The 15,626-nt window shown below is 34.7% G+C and overlaps 1 protein-coding gene across 1 annotated transcript in view; it reads right to left on the bottom strand.

The window, feature by feature from the left end:
- LOC108370822 (transmembrane protein 135-like) overlaps positions 1–1,016 on the bottom strand; it is a 15,565-nt gene extending 14,549 nt beyond the window's left edge. Inside the window, exon 1 of the mRNA XM_017626234.1 lies at positions 387–1,016. The gene's annotated coding sequence lies outside the window, so the exon portion shown is untranslated. The remainder of the gene's footprint in view (positions 1–386) is intronic.
- Between the last annotated feature and the right edge of the window lie 14,610 nt (positions 1,017–15,626).

Below are 15,626 nucleotides of genomic sequence, written 5' to 3'. Positions count from 1 at the left end.
TATGTATATATAGTAGCTTATATAGTAGCTTAACTTTATAAAATAAATTGTTAGTCATGTTCACCATCTGAATCCTTGTCAAGTAAGGATTGGAAATTAAACCGCTTCGCGATGTAAGTTGTTCACATTTGCCCTTATAAGCTATACACTTCATCGTGTTACAAATTTGTTGTTAAAATTCCACCAACAATTTTGGGAAATCTTTCAGAAGAGACAATGTATGACCAAGCCTACTTATTTCGACAATTGTTGATTAGAGACGGTGGCACGGTGGACGTCTTCTTAAAGGTATTAATTGATTTTGAATACAAAATATTAGTAGAGTTTCAAACGCAAAAAGGTTATTTTAATGTATCTATGTATATCCCAAAATAAACGATACATACCTATAGGAATATTTGTTGTAAATCGCCTGCTTTCTAACATGCAAATTAACCGGTGTATAAAGTACCAAAGTAACTAGCTTACAGCAATGATAAAGACATGTACAGTAGTTGCTTTCCAAAGCTATATTTGCTAAGTTTTCGATTTTAAAAGCCGCAGTCACCAATACCCTTATTGTAGTGTTGTACGATTGCTTGTCATCATAACCAGCCTTAAATTTCGCAATCGCATTCTTTAGTGTTGCAACATTTTTTACGTCACACAATCACTTTGCACAAACCACTTGCCACCAATTTACAGGTCAAGTGGGCTACTAATTATATCTAATTGATTTACATTACATTAGAATTTTCAATTATTTTGCACCACTACGCGGCAGACAAGACTACCTTTCCTTATTTGTAGTGCTGGCGTACGCTCACCCACAATCCAACGCATATACAAAGAAAATTGCACACTGTCTTTCTTTTCCAATATGTAATTATATGCACAGAAATCGATTTAAATTACTTTGATGAGCATGTTTTAGCCACGCGCTATCGAACTAATTACAACTTTTCGATTTTATGCTAATTTGCGTATAAACAATTCAGAGAACTGCACGCACAACACATCGAAAAACAACAAATCACTTTTTGTTGAAAGAAAACTAAAACAAAACAAACTTGCACAGCTGTTTTTGACATTTCGTTTTGTGTTGTTATGCTTCTTCTTATTGTGTAGGTAGGTGCGCAATACGACAATAAATGCAAGTGGTAAAAAGCTAACAGCCGTTAGATGGCGCCTTGTGTTTATATCTAGTAGAGACCGTACATACATTTGTTCTAAACAATTTATTAATTTTTTACGTGTTTTTGCAACCAATTACCGAGCACTTCATCTTAATTATATTTGCACAAAAAATTTATTGACAATCGCTTTCAAATCATTGAAATAAACCACCGACTAACAGGTCTATTCTGCACGTTACCGAAGATTTTGTAACCGGAAAATTGTATCAGAGAACGTTTATAAACGTTCTCTGCTTCANTGTAGTGCTGGCGTACGCTCACCCACAATCCAACGCATATACAAAGAAAAAATTTNTGTAGTGCTGGCGTACGCTCACCCACAATCCAACGCATATACAAAGAAAATTGCACACTGTCTTTCTTTTCCAATATGTAATTATATGCACAGAAATCGATTTAAATTACTTTGATGAGCATGTTTTAGCCACGCGCTATCGAACTAATTACAACTTTTCGATTTTATGCTAATTTGCGTATAAACAATTCAGAGAACTGCACGCACAACACATCGAAAAACAACAAATCACTTTTTGTTGAAAGAAAACTAAAACAAAACAAACTTGCACAGCTGTTTTTGACATTTCGTTTTGTGTTGTTATGCTTCTTCTTATTGTGTAGGTAGGTGCGCAATACGACAATAAATGCAAGTGGTAAAAAGCTAACAGCCGTTAGATGGCGCCTTGTGTTTATATCTAGTAGAGACCGTACATACATTTGTTCTAAACAATTTATTAATTTTTTACGTGTTTTTGCAACCAATTACCGAGCACTTCATCTTAATTATATTTGCACAAAAAATTTATTGACAATCGCTTTCAAATCATTGAAATAAACCACCGACTAACAGGTCTATTCTGCACGTTACCGAAGATTTTGTAACCGGAAAATTGTATCAGAGAACGTTTATAAACGNAAAAAAAAAAAAAACAAAGCAACCCGGGTGCCAAATGTCAAATGATTATTATAATTTATATTGTGCGGGCGACTTTGAGTTTGCGCGAATTGTTTACAAAAATTTCTATTGATTAATATCAAAATAAAATAAAATTATTATTTGTTTGTTGTTTTCACTGTGCTGTAGTGCGAAGTTTTTGGCTGTTTAACGTAAGGTAAGTAAAGCAATGAACAAAAAAACATTTGCCAATTTAATGAGCCGCGAAAATAGTGAGTGGCGGTCAAGTGCGGCAAAATTTGCCAGAATGCTTGGTGCTTCTGACGACACGTGTCATAATGGCGAAATTGTGTTGGAAGACTGTAGCTCGGTCTGCTCCGATGAGTCGGTTCTCATCAGTGAAGACAGTTATACTGCATCTGAAATTGATACGGTCGAAAGTGATTGTGCGTTTGAAATTAAAAAATGGGCTATAGAATGTAGGGTGTCCCAAATGTAGTTACCTCGCTACTTTAAGCGCTTACGAGAGGGGGTTTTAAAAATTTGCCCCTTTCGGCGAAAACTCGTTTTTAATACGAGTAACAAAAAAGTAGTTATTCAGTCTATCCCCTGTGGAAAATTTTTATACCGCGGAATACAACACCATCTTAAAACAGACGCGTTTCCATTTCTCAAAGATAAGGATGAAGTAAAAAGAGACGTAGGAATTGACGGTCTTAAATTTTAAAAAAGTTCGAGTTAAGTTTTATGGCCTATCCTTGGAGCCATTGTTGGCATTCCGAATGAGTTCCCTTTCACTATAGCTTGTTTTTCTGGGACGCAAAAACCATGGAACGTTAATGATTTTTTGAGTGATTTTTGTGATGAAGTGGTTAATTAAAAACAAAACGGATTTCGAGTTGGTTCAGATCCCGTAAAGAAAAAATTTGATATCCAGTTGTTTTGCTGTGATACACCTGCTCGTGCTTTTGTCACAGGTGTACAATCACATAATGGTAAAAATAGCAGCACAAAATGTGACCAAGTAGGAAATTATGTAAATAAAAGAACTTGCTTTTCAAAAAAAAATTCATAATCTTTTTGGTTTCATTATATGCTGCTAAAAAATTTTGGATATATGAATTTAATATAGTTTTATTTATTTAAATATAAATTATATACATAAATTATAAAATGTACATAGTTTTCAATTAAAACTGAATTAACTTCACTTTCGATATTAAATTCTTTTATATAATGTTGCATATAAAATATACTTTTATGGACATAACAAAACAACTTAATTGTTTATTTTTATTTATTAAAAATTATTTAATTTTCAACATAAATTAAATACTTTATAATTTGCTTAACTAACTTGTATGAATAAAAAAAAATACATAAAAAAAAGTTTTTTTTTTTATTCGAACCCAGAACTTCAGGATGAGGGGCGAGCTGCTAGCCATTCGACTATTGCACCGGATATCCGGCGGCGCGCTAAATGCGATTTTACTTGTCGCTACAATACCAAAGCCCTTAAACCTATGAGTGTGACAAAGATGGATGTATGTATATATATTTATATTGGGGGAACGCATGGGTAAGAAGGCGATAGAAAGTCACACGTACACAAGACTTTTGGGACTATTTTCCCATCGCTCTTAACAAAGTGCTTGTAATGAACAGCGTTCGGTTACCGTTTAAATGTCACGTGTGCCGGTAACGTTACTAAGTTAGGTGACCGGGACTCTTCTTGCTGGGTAGCAACTATCTGATAGGCGTAACTTTAATTCATATACATAAGCATGTTTACGCGTATATAAGGAAATCCATAGGGGTCTTCATCAAAAGTGATAAACTGTTGATAAACTTGATAAAATGATAAATTTATCATTTCGATAAATGAACTGTCAAACTTTGTATGGAAATCTATTTAACCAAAGTTTATCACTTTATCAAACGATTTTGGTGGATAAACGTGTAAATTTTCGCAAAATTCAACCATGACAGCCTGCCAGGTGGTCGATTTTGCTACGAACACATAAAACGAAAAGCACAATGGACGAGGTACGAATGAAACGTAACTAGCCAGATAAGTTAAATAATAAAGGTTTTTGTGCAATTATTCACCAAGGTGCGGTCATGAAAGAATGCCGATAAACTGATAGTCCGGTCAAATTAGACATTCGAGGTTACAAAATTTCCCACCCAGTTGAAAATTGTTATGATTGTTCAAAACACCATCATAAATGAAATCTAAAAAGTTCTCATCGATCCGATACCTTGAAAAAAGTTACTCGGGGTCAAAAGTCACAAAAACGGATTTTCCGCCATTTTCAACAAAACGGTAAGTTTATCCTAAAATTAGTTTAGACAAAAATTGTAGATCAGATAATTATCTATAACATACAAAGCGTGTTACTCATACGCCACGTACACCCAAACTTCCAACTTTTTGAATCGTTATGTCTCGGTAACGGTGGCTCTTAGGACAAAAAGTATTTAGCCATTTGTTATAGATAATTATCTGGTCTACAATTTTCGTCTAAACTAATTTTATGATAAACTTACCGTTATGCTGAAAATCGCGAAAAACCCGTTTTTGTGACCTTTGAGCCCGAGTAACTTTTTTTCCAGGTATCGGATCGATGAGGACTTTCTTGATTTCATTTATGATGGTGTTTTGAATAATCATACAAATTTTCAGCTGGGTGAGAGTTTTTGTAACTTCACTCCTATTTTTGGTCTAATTTGACCGGACTATGATACATTTAAGCAATTTATTCCTTCATCACCTTAGATGAAGACCTATAATAAAAGGGCAAGCCGTACAAGAGCACTACAAATTGTCAATTTCTCTAACAGATCTTTCCACCGCCTGAAGCGAATTCACACTAATTTAATCTCATCACTTTTGCCATTGTAGTACGTAAGTAGAATATAACGTTAGAATCAGGGGCAATAAGAAGGTGATAAGCCGTTATTTGAAAGCGGATATTTCGTATTTTCCACGTTTCTTTATGCTATGGCAGTATCACGTACATTTACACATACATATAAGATAGCTGTGGTGTAGTGGTGAGCAGTGCGCGCTTCCACTCTGCAGGGCCTGGGTTCAAGCCCTGGTCAAAGCAACATGGCAAAAAATGTAGGGAAAAGGGTTTTTCTTAACAGCGGTCGCCCCTCGGCAGGCAATGGCAAACCTCCGAGTGTATTTCGGCCATGAACAGCTTCTCATAAAAATAGAATTGCCGTTCGGAGTCGGCGTAAAACTGTAGGTCCCTCCTCTTTGTGACAACATCAAGGCGCACGTCACAAATTGGAGGAGAAGCTCGGCCAAACACTAACTTATGTGTGTGCGTTAATCTATTTATATAGGTACATAAGATAGTTGTACACACATATTCATGGACGTTTCCGCCACGTACCTGCGAGCAATCTGAACTTCCGAAACTTTTGTTTGTCTTCCGTTGTTGGCTTCTTTATTTGTTCGCTGACGCAGTAGCAGCTATATAAAGCTATACCTTAACAACAACAAAGTCAAAGGAAATCCAAGGGCTGACTGCGGCGCCATACATGCTTGTGTACGTACATATGTATATACATACATACTAAGGTAGGCAGTGAGCATTGGCGGAAGTCGAAATGTTGAATTGTTGACTCGCTGTACGGAAGTGAAGAGTGGCAGTATTGAGTGCTGTAAATAAACAATAAAATTAAAACCGAAAGCAAAGATTAAGTTGTAAATTGCACCAGTTAGAGCGTAAGTTTCGTTGCTGTGCTGTCATTTCAAGTGCTCAACGTTGTCTTTGTGGTTAAAGGTGTGAATGCGAATGAAGCGAAGTGTTGCGCGAAAATGCTGACTTTGTGTACAAGTGGAATTAATTGAACCGAACTAGAATTGCGTTTAAGTTATAGGCCAAAACGGTGTAAAAAGGTGGTAAATAAGAGTGTGCAAAGAAATCATGCCGGTGAAAAAAAATAAAAGAAATAAAAAGAAAAAATAGCTGATTTGGCGGAGCTATGAACAAAGTGGGAGAAGTTTATTCAGAAAAGTTAGCTTGAATGATTGAAGGAGACAAAGTGAATTTACGCTGGAGTGGGCAAGGCCAAAAATATATTCAGCATTGTGACGTCTACTATAGCTGTCATGTTTGCAGTTTCGGCTTCGGATTTGTGGTGAGAGTACTGTCGTTCTATCCGCTGAATGAGTTTCTCGCCATAATCCGCATCAAAGCAAGATTCTTTAAAATTTCGTTTGTTGGCATCCACGCAGATTGCAGATTCAGATTCCTCGCATCCAAAAATCCCCAATAGGCCTTTTGATGGAATAAATATTTGCATTTAAATAAATTTTAATTGTTTTAAAAGCTGCATAGCTACCACCAATTCAATTAATTTGTGCGCACAGCCTGACGGAGAGGCGGTCGACGTGTTGAAAGACCTATCCTGAGAGCGCTTGGAAAATACTTACGAGCGCTGTCCCCTCGTCATGACTGAGTACACACGGAGGTTTGACATTGCTTGCCGAGGTGCGAAAAACTTTAAATTGAAAAAAAAAAACCTTTTTATTATTTTTTATTTTTGATGTTGGACGGAAACTGGGCTCGAAGCCAGGCTCTGCGGAATGTTGCACTGCTAACCATGACAGTCCTTGGCCAGATATAAATCTGGATCGTTTCGGTTACGTAGACCCGACTGTTTTGGGAAAGGTTAGGAAGAAATATTCCATCTCGCTGATTGCACGAGTCTAGGGAAACATTCCTCAAAGCTATTCATAAAAGAATAAGGAATCCTCCAACAAAACTTATTTAAACATATAAATATGGAAACATTTAAGATAACTTCTTTCGGAATTTACATAAACGGAGTTTTGAGAAGCGTAAAGGAATGCTTCCACTTTATATCCCAATTGAAAGCTTTACTCATGCCTTCTCTTAAAACCAAGAAGGAAACAGTGCTAATTTTAAAATTTTTTCAGAGTTACTTCCAAGGGGAAGCAACACTCATTTTCCAAGAGAGTTACTTAAAATTTGTGTCCGTTTTTTACTTTAATTCATTCATATATGTATGTATGAATGTACTTTTATTTATGGTGATTTCGTTTTCAAATGCTGCTTCCAGAAAAGTGTTTGATGTTACACTCAACCCTATAAAATGGCAAGTTTTTCCCTCTTGTCCTTGTCTGGCTCACGTATTTCAGAAATATGCGTTTTAAGCAACCATCTGATTTTTAGGGCAACCTTCTCCCCTAAAAAAATTTCAAAGGGCAGATAATGTGCCGTTTTTGTCTTAAAAGAGTATGAAAGAAACGAAAGTAAAATTTTCCAACCGTTTGCCTTTATTTTAGAATCGAACACGAAAAGCGAAAAGAGCAATCAAACGGCAACAGTATTTGGTAGAAAGGGAAACTCCATTAGTTCCACACTGTTATTCGACAAAGCTTAATTATGAGAATTGCTTTTATTCAATTCATGCTAATATCCACAGTTTTAATTTGTATTTGTGAATTTACGGTAATCCCCCACAGCAATCATATTTGCAGCCTATGGGATGAAACAAGAAAACAAACCCAATCATGCCACTTATTAAGGCTTAATAACGTCGTATTACCACAAATTTGCTGCAATACAAGATGTCTGTGCCATATTTCTACAAACATACGTACATATGTACATGACCGTATCTGTTGTGATTTGAAGTGCTGCATTTCCAAAGGATAACATGTCCTTATGTGTGATAATAAAATAATAATTGGGATTGTGCTCAACAAACCGGAAAGTGCAACCGCAGGGCAGTCAGATAGCCACTCCCCGTAATGAAATCGAGATGAAATGCATAGACGAATAAAGATTGTGCAGTGAAAGGAAGCGACTCCCCTTGAGGGTAGTGAAAGATCAAGAGGTGTCTAAATGTTTTTATAGCAAATGCAATTGCTTTGACTTTGTATTTAATGTAAGTATGTATGTATGTAGAAATAGTAGTCTGCTTTTGTATTCGTACGCTGGTGTGTGTGTGTGTGTGTTTGTGTAATTGCAACAGCCGCAAATACTAGAAGTTTCANCGACTTTGTATTTAATGTAAGTATGTATGTATGTAGAAATAGTAGTCTGCTTTTGTATTCGTACGCTGGTGTGTGTGTGTTTGTGTAATTGCAACAGCCGCAAATACTAGAAGTTTCAACTATTTCGGCACTTACCACATATGCTCATATACATTAGACTGCATCACCAAAAAAAGTTGCAATTTTCACGCCGGGATTACAAAATTTATTACATTTGAAGACGTCCATCAAAATATTTCGGAATAATAATAAGATTTATGTGAGCTGGACCGATTTGAAAATACCTCCCAAAATGTAGTTTTTTATGAATAAAAATAGTTTCATAAAGAAGCTTTTGGAACAAATCCTCTCAGATGACAAAACAGTTTAAGCAAAAAAATCTGCTTAAAAATATTTAAAATTTTTTAAACGGAATCGTAATAATTAGATGTTTTAAGCTGTTTTTTAGCTTTTTTAAATATTATTTTGGGAAAAATTTGAATAACTGGACCTTGGGTAGTAGCGCAATTTTATNCTGTTTTTTAGCTTTTTTAAATATTATTTTGGGAAAAATTTGAATAACTGGACCTTGGGTAGTAGCGCAATTTTATGACGCTAGCTCAATAACGCCGGCGCGCTCTGCGCTGTCAGCGCACTAACTCAACGCAATAGCGCAGTGTACTGATTTGAGCACGGCGCCATCTCAGTGGCACCACAGTACCATGCAGTCATGCAGTGTCATACGCAATACGGTGGTTTCATGTCTTTTATTTCTTTAATTTTCGGCACTGAACAACGCTTGTACCGCCAACCGAATTTATTGCTAGGATTGTAGTAAATACCACGATATTCTCATCATTCTTGAGTGAAAGCTTCACCTTTGCCAAGATGCATAAGCTTCTGGCGCCAGCGATTTGGTGTTGGCGCGGTAACTCCGCCTGCGATATTAACGCGATGGGGCCGCGCAGCGCAGTTTAACCCATGTCTAGGACTCAAACTATTCCGATTTAGACTTATAAGGTATCAGTGGAAAGGTATTTTCCCACTCATTTAATTTCTTTGCAAAAAATTCATTCGCGTTCGAATTTTTTTTTCAGCTTAATTCAACTTGTAAGGACGCGCGTCCACTCCACCATTCTCATTTATAATTTGAGAGAGTTTATTTGCAAAGAAGTAAAAAGAGTGAGAAAANTCAGCTTAATTCAACTTGTAAGGACGCGCATCCACTCCACCATTCTCTTTTATAATTTGAGAGAGTTTATTTGCAAAGAAGTAAAAAGAGTGAGAAAATATCTTTCCAATGATACCTAACAGGCCTATGTCGGAATAGCTTTGGTCCAGTTATTCAAGGTTTTCTTATCCCAATATTTGAAAAAAAGTAAAAAAAAAACAGCATCACAAATTTGACTTTATGACAAACTTTATTTTTTAATTTTTATAAAGAGTTTTTAAGCTTAAACTGTTTTGTTATCTTAGGGTTTTTTTCAAAACATTCTTTAAGAAACCATTTCTACTCACAAAAACTCAATTTTTAGAGATATTTTCTAATCGGTCCAGCTCACTTAAATCTTGACATTTTTCTGAAATATTTTGGTGCAAGTCTTAAAATAAAATAGATTATATAATTTTAATNGTAAAAAAAAAAAACAGCATCACAAATCTGACTTTATGACAAACTTTATTTTTTAATTTTTATAAAGAGTTTTTAAGCTTAAACTGTTTTGTTATCTTAGGGTTTTTTTCAAAACATTCCTTAAGAAACCATTTTTACTCATAAAAACTAAATTTTTAGAGATATTTTCTAATCGCTCACTTAAATCTTGACATTTTTCCGAAATATTTTGGTGCAAGTCTTAAAATAAAATAGATTATATAATTTTAATGGAAGCCGATTTTTTTCATGGAGTCTAATATACATCATATCTCCAAAATAAGTAAAGTCCGAATTTTAATGTTCTCACCCTATTTTTTATTTTGAAATCAAAAAATATTTAGAGTTCGCACAAAGCGCTCAGAGTTTTCTACGTATTTTATATGGGGGAAAACAACTATTCGTTGAGTTTGTGTATAATTCTTGAAAATCAATATTTTTTGATCGGAAAATTCTAACTCTCTTCAAGAGAATTCCAATAACAATATCCAATTGTTTATTTAACCATTCACCTGTATTTTTGGACCATCCTAATGTACATTCAAGTGCACGAATGTGTAACGTATGAGGGTTGTACAAATATCTTGCAGCTGCAGCAGCAACCAGTATCACAAATTGCTTGTAGTTTACCTTCATTTTGGCGCCAAAAGTGCGGAATGTCACAATGCGGGTGATGTGTGCTGCACTCTAGATCATACATACATACATACATACATACCTATGAACAGAAGAGCAAATAGTGGCAAGGATGAGCATTTAATTCGATGCTGTGAAGATGAAAGTGTAAATATAGCAATAGACAAGTGTGCAAAACATAGATACCTTGCAGCGTTAGAGATAACCTAATATTCACGCACGCCGCCAAATTACTGTCAAAAATTTCGAATGCATATTCTCCTTGTATTCAGTGCACGGACATCGAAAAAATTTATATTGGTAGATTTTACATACAAAAAATTGTAAAAGTTGATAGATTTTCTTAAGAAAATAAGGTGGTGTTTTCGGAGCAGCTGGATTTTCGCCTCTCGGTGGTTCTCAAGTCAAAATGATGTATTTGTGTAATTCTTACTGTAATTATGGGTACCTAGCTGGGGTAATTTTTGTTTCTGTGCTCCTGCCTTAACGTTGGAATAATTGTGTTTTTTTGATAAAAGAACAAAAAATGTATTTCACGCCAATAAAACATTCAACAAAAAATAATATACATATAAATAGAGCAATCTCTGGTAAAAATGCTTTTCTACATTCCGTGGTGTAAATTTTCAACGCTGTTAATTTTTCGGCCACGAATAGTTTCCACTTTCAATTTGCATCTTCTCTATCTACCTAAGTTCTCTGCCACCCCCACTCTATGTATATAAAAGCTCTCTAACTGATCACAGTTTGTCTAAAAATTAATAAACACAGCTTACAGCCAACAAAGCAATTCCGTCTCGCGGCTAAACTCATGCCACCGACCCAAATTAGGTTTTTGTGTTAAGTGACGATGTATGTATAAGGGGAATATCAATTGGGATCAAATATCCCCCCAATAACAAAACTCTACTGACGCAAAGTTTCTAACACGCATAAATAAAAAAAAGGCGGCAACAAAGGCTATACAGACATAATAAAGTGATTTAAATGTATACAAATAATTCTTTGGCTTTTTTGAATTCACTCACCTTACAACTTGCGCCTACTTAGACCAAGATAGTTAACAATTACACATAAATCTAGTAAAAAAAATCAACGCTTTTGCTTGGGCCGGCCCGAGCAACTCGCGCACCGCATCGAAACTATATCGCCACGAAAACTAACACAAAACACTGCTCGCACGAATGTTTATCTAATTTGGTAATAAACTGCCATCCCTAAATTGGCGCGTCAAGCGCCAAACAACTGTCAAAAATCCTCATGCCCATACAATTTGTATGAAGCATCCCACAATAACGCGGCGCTAACGCCGAGCAAATGGAATTTTCATTTTTGACAGGGCGTTACGTGTTGAAATTGGATGCGGAAGACGGAAAGAAAGAGAAAGGACAAAAAAGTGAAAGAGGAAACGAGAATAAAAACGAGAGGATCTGAGAAAACGTCAAAAATTACGACGCGTTGATTTGGGGATAGCGCGCGCTGACACTCGTCGACAATGGATAACGCAACGCTTAGCGCTCCAATTTAGGGACGGCAGTAAGGCAATTAGTTTTCTTAATTTTAAATAAAACTATACACTTTTCACTACATTGAACGCGAATTTCAGAATTTTCAGAGATTGAAACACACACCCGACGGAAGCATCACGGCACTGTTGAAATGGCGACGGAAATTTAGTGAAGCGCAGGGGTGTATTTACACAGAAAAATATGTAGCTAATAAGGTGTTAACAGTGTTGGTGTAGATTGACTAGGTTAAATTTTTGGATTATGCAAGCATATTTTAACCCGCCATCTGATAGGTGAATTTTCGTGACCAGTTTCGACAGGTGGGGTGTCATAAACCCCATTGAAATAAATTCTTAAGTATCCCATTCTTCACTAAAATTTCGTGACTATTTTTTAAAAATTGAGCTTTTTTTAAATGGTTAGCAATGAAAATATGTCCCGTTCTTCACTAAAATTTCTTTACTATTTATAAAAATTAAGCTGTCGCGTTATTTATTAAAGCCACATAGAAATCGCTTAAAACTTGACTGATGTTAGAATCACGGCATATGCGATCGAATAAAATCGGGGTCGAATCGAATTGGGCTATTAATAGAAGAAAATTAAAAAAAAAAAGTTTGGAAAACATTTTTTTTGCTATCACATGATTGGTAGGTACAATATAGTGAACTTTTATTGAAAAACTTGTATAAATTATTTGTCGTGATTGGCATAAAGAAAAATGTTTTTATGATTTTAAATGTAAAATTGAGTTTTTGTTCTAATCTCTTTTATCGGTATAGATTTTATAGAAAACCTCGTTGCGTTCATAAAATTACGTTCAGGAGAAATGCCGAAAAAATTAGATTAGAATTAGTCCTTAAATTATTATACACTTGGGCATTTCATTTCATTGAATATTTTAGAAAGAGGAAAATGTTTCAATTCAGATATATTTATCTATAAAAAGATATTCTCTTATAATATCATAATTTTTAGTTTACAAAAGAGCGTCAACTTTTAAAAGTTTTATAACTTCAAGTTATATTCTACTGTACTCATAAAACTATCAACATACAATTTATAAACTAATAATAGTGAAACATTTTGGACTTTGAAGCCCCACCTTCTGGAACTCTTTTGGTCTTATAAGGGTTTTATAAAGCAAAATGGTAGATTATTTGCTGTAAGTAAACCATTATAAAACCCTTATTAAACTTTCTGGGTTATCTAAAATTATCACTTTTATGAGAATATATTCAAATATACTTAATTTTTTATTTTATTTTATTATCTTTTTTTGTTTATGGTATTTCACAAATTTATTTCAAGTTAATAAAATTTTTTGGAGTTTAATTTTGATTAAAAGGGTCACAACAACTATAATGACACAAAAAGGAAAAAAAAATGTAAAAACAAATGTTTCCTGGCAGTGAGATTCGAATCCACGACTTCCCTTGCTAAATCCGCAATTCTGCAGCGGACACAGGGTGAACTAATGAAAAGAGAGTAAATTTTTCTCTTCCTATGGATGGCTCTGTCCTCTCTCATCTTAACAAAAAGCTGTTTATAAGATGTCTATGATAGACACAACTTAAAAATTCAAACTTAAAACTTTATTTTAACAATAATGAGTTTTAACTTACGACTATGACTATGGGCCGGTGTATTTTTAATTTTTTAATGACAGCTTTTATAACACATAACAACATATATCGCCATTGGATTGGCGTATCTCTTCACTAAATTCTCTATTCGTCAGCAATTATTAAACTCTAAACATTTTTATTGATTTCTAAGCTATTGTACAAGATTTTTAAAATAAGCTTTTATCGTTTTAAAATTCTAATTTTTACAAGCATTACTTGTCGCTTGACCGTGGTACGTTCCTGTTTCGATATATTTTCATTCACACAAACGAAATTGTATATCGTGACCTGAAATGCAAAAAGACGTAACAAAAATCATCCTTGAAATGCTTAAAGTTATAAATAATAAAAAAATTTTAAATTCACTTTTTAATTTATATGATGGACAGCGTTGCCATTTTAGCCGTTTTCCGGCTAGATTTAGCCGGTTTTGATAGCAACTAGCCGGAGAAAATTCGATCTAGCCGTTTTTAGCCGATTTTACTATTTGCCTAATTTTCAGGTGCAAAAAGTAAACAAGTTGTTCGAAAGCAATAATGCAGACCCAATGAAGATTTTTAATGAACTCAATGTTTTACTTTCGCATCTATGCTCCCTAGTGGTTATTAGCGCGGACACATTTGATCCTATATGCTCCCCGTTGGAACCATACCTTGCTCCATTTCCTCAGTTTTATCACAGTTTTGAAGAGTATTTAAAAACAAAAGTAAGCACAAACGCTTTTGACCACGAAGCCGAGAAAATAATTCGAGAAAATGGTCGCTATTTTATTATCACTTTAATAAAGGAATTACGCCAACGCCTCCCTACAAATATTGCCACACTAAAAAAAATTGACTTTTTTCGGTTGGAAATGCATTAAGAGTAATTAAACCAAAAGTATTTGTTCAACTACAGCAACAAAAACACAAATATAATGCCGACGAAATAACATCCATAGAGATGCAATGGCAACGGTTAACGTTACATACCTGGAGTAATTTAGACTCAACTGTAAAATTTTGGGCCGAAGTTTATCAATTTCGAAATGCCCTAGGAGAAAACCCTTTTGCTGACCTTTGCAACCTAGTTTTTAGTTTTCTTGTTTTGCCTATAAGTAATGCAGAAGTAGAGCGAATATTTAGTTCAATGAATATAATAAAAACTAAGCAAAGAAATCCAATGTGCGTTAAAACGTTAAACGCTATTTTATATATAAGATACGGTTTAAAACGTGAAGAAAAATGCTGCCATAATTTTACTGTAGATGACGATCTCTTAAAATTAATGAATTCAGGTGATATATACAATAGTGATTCATTTGATGATGAGGAATATACACTCGATATAAATTAATGGTGTTAACTAGTCTTTCGTTTCTTGCGATTTATTTAAATAAAGCATGTGAATTTTCACTAAAACATTTTAGCCGTTTTTAGCCGCTTTTTTTTGCCAATCTAGCCGGTCGGCCCAAAAAGTTCTGGCAACACTGATGATGGATTTCATCGATTTCATTTTATGAAAAAAAAAAATAAAACATTACTCACGACTCTTTCCATTTCATTTACGATGTTGTTACGTCTTTTTGCATTTCAGGGGACGATATATAATTCTGTATGTGTATTTCTTTTTTTAGTTGTATGCGCGAATGCTTCATCAAAATTTTGTTAAAATGTACTACCGCTTGGCAAATCCTAATAATTAACTTAGTCAATCCGCACCAACACTGTGAACAGGTTATTAGCTACATATTTCACTTTGTAAATACAACTCTGCGCTTCACTGAATTTCCGACGCCATTTCAACAGTGCCGCGATTGCTTCCGTCGAGTGTGTGCTAAAATTTCTGAAAATGCCTAAGTTTGCATGAAAGTGTTTGTGAAAAGTGTTAGTTTTCTGTAGAATTAGGAAAGCTAAGTGTATTTAATAGCAAGTTAGAATATATATACGGGAACAGTGTATATTTTTGTTTTCGCGGCGATAGTTTCGATTGGGTGCGCGAGTGGCTCGGGCCGGCCCGAAAAAGTGTTTTTTTTTTATTAAATTGAATTGTAGAAGTGCAATCTTCATCTAGTATGGTGATAGTTATAAGGTGAGTGAATTGAAAAAGCCAAAGAATTATATGTGTAGATATAT

Source organism: Rhagoletis zephyria, unplaced genomic scaffold, assembly GCF_001687245.7.
Source record: "Rhagoletis zephyria isolate East Lansing unplaced genomic scaffold, Rhagoletis_zephyria_1.1 Rzeph_scaffold_04497, whole genome shotgun sequence".
Classification (NCBI taxonomy): Eukaryota; Metazoa; Arthropoda; class Insecta; order Diptera; family Tephritidae; genus Rhagoletis; species Rhagoletis zephyria.
The sequence above is the reverse complement of the archived record's forward strand: the minus strand, read 5'-3'. Positions and strand labels throughout refer to the sequence as shown.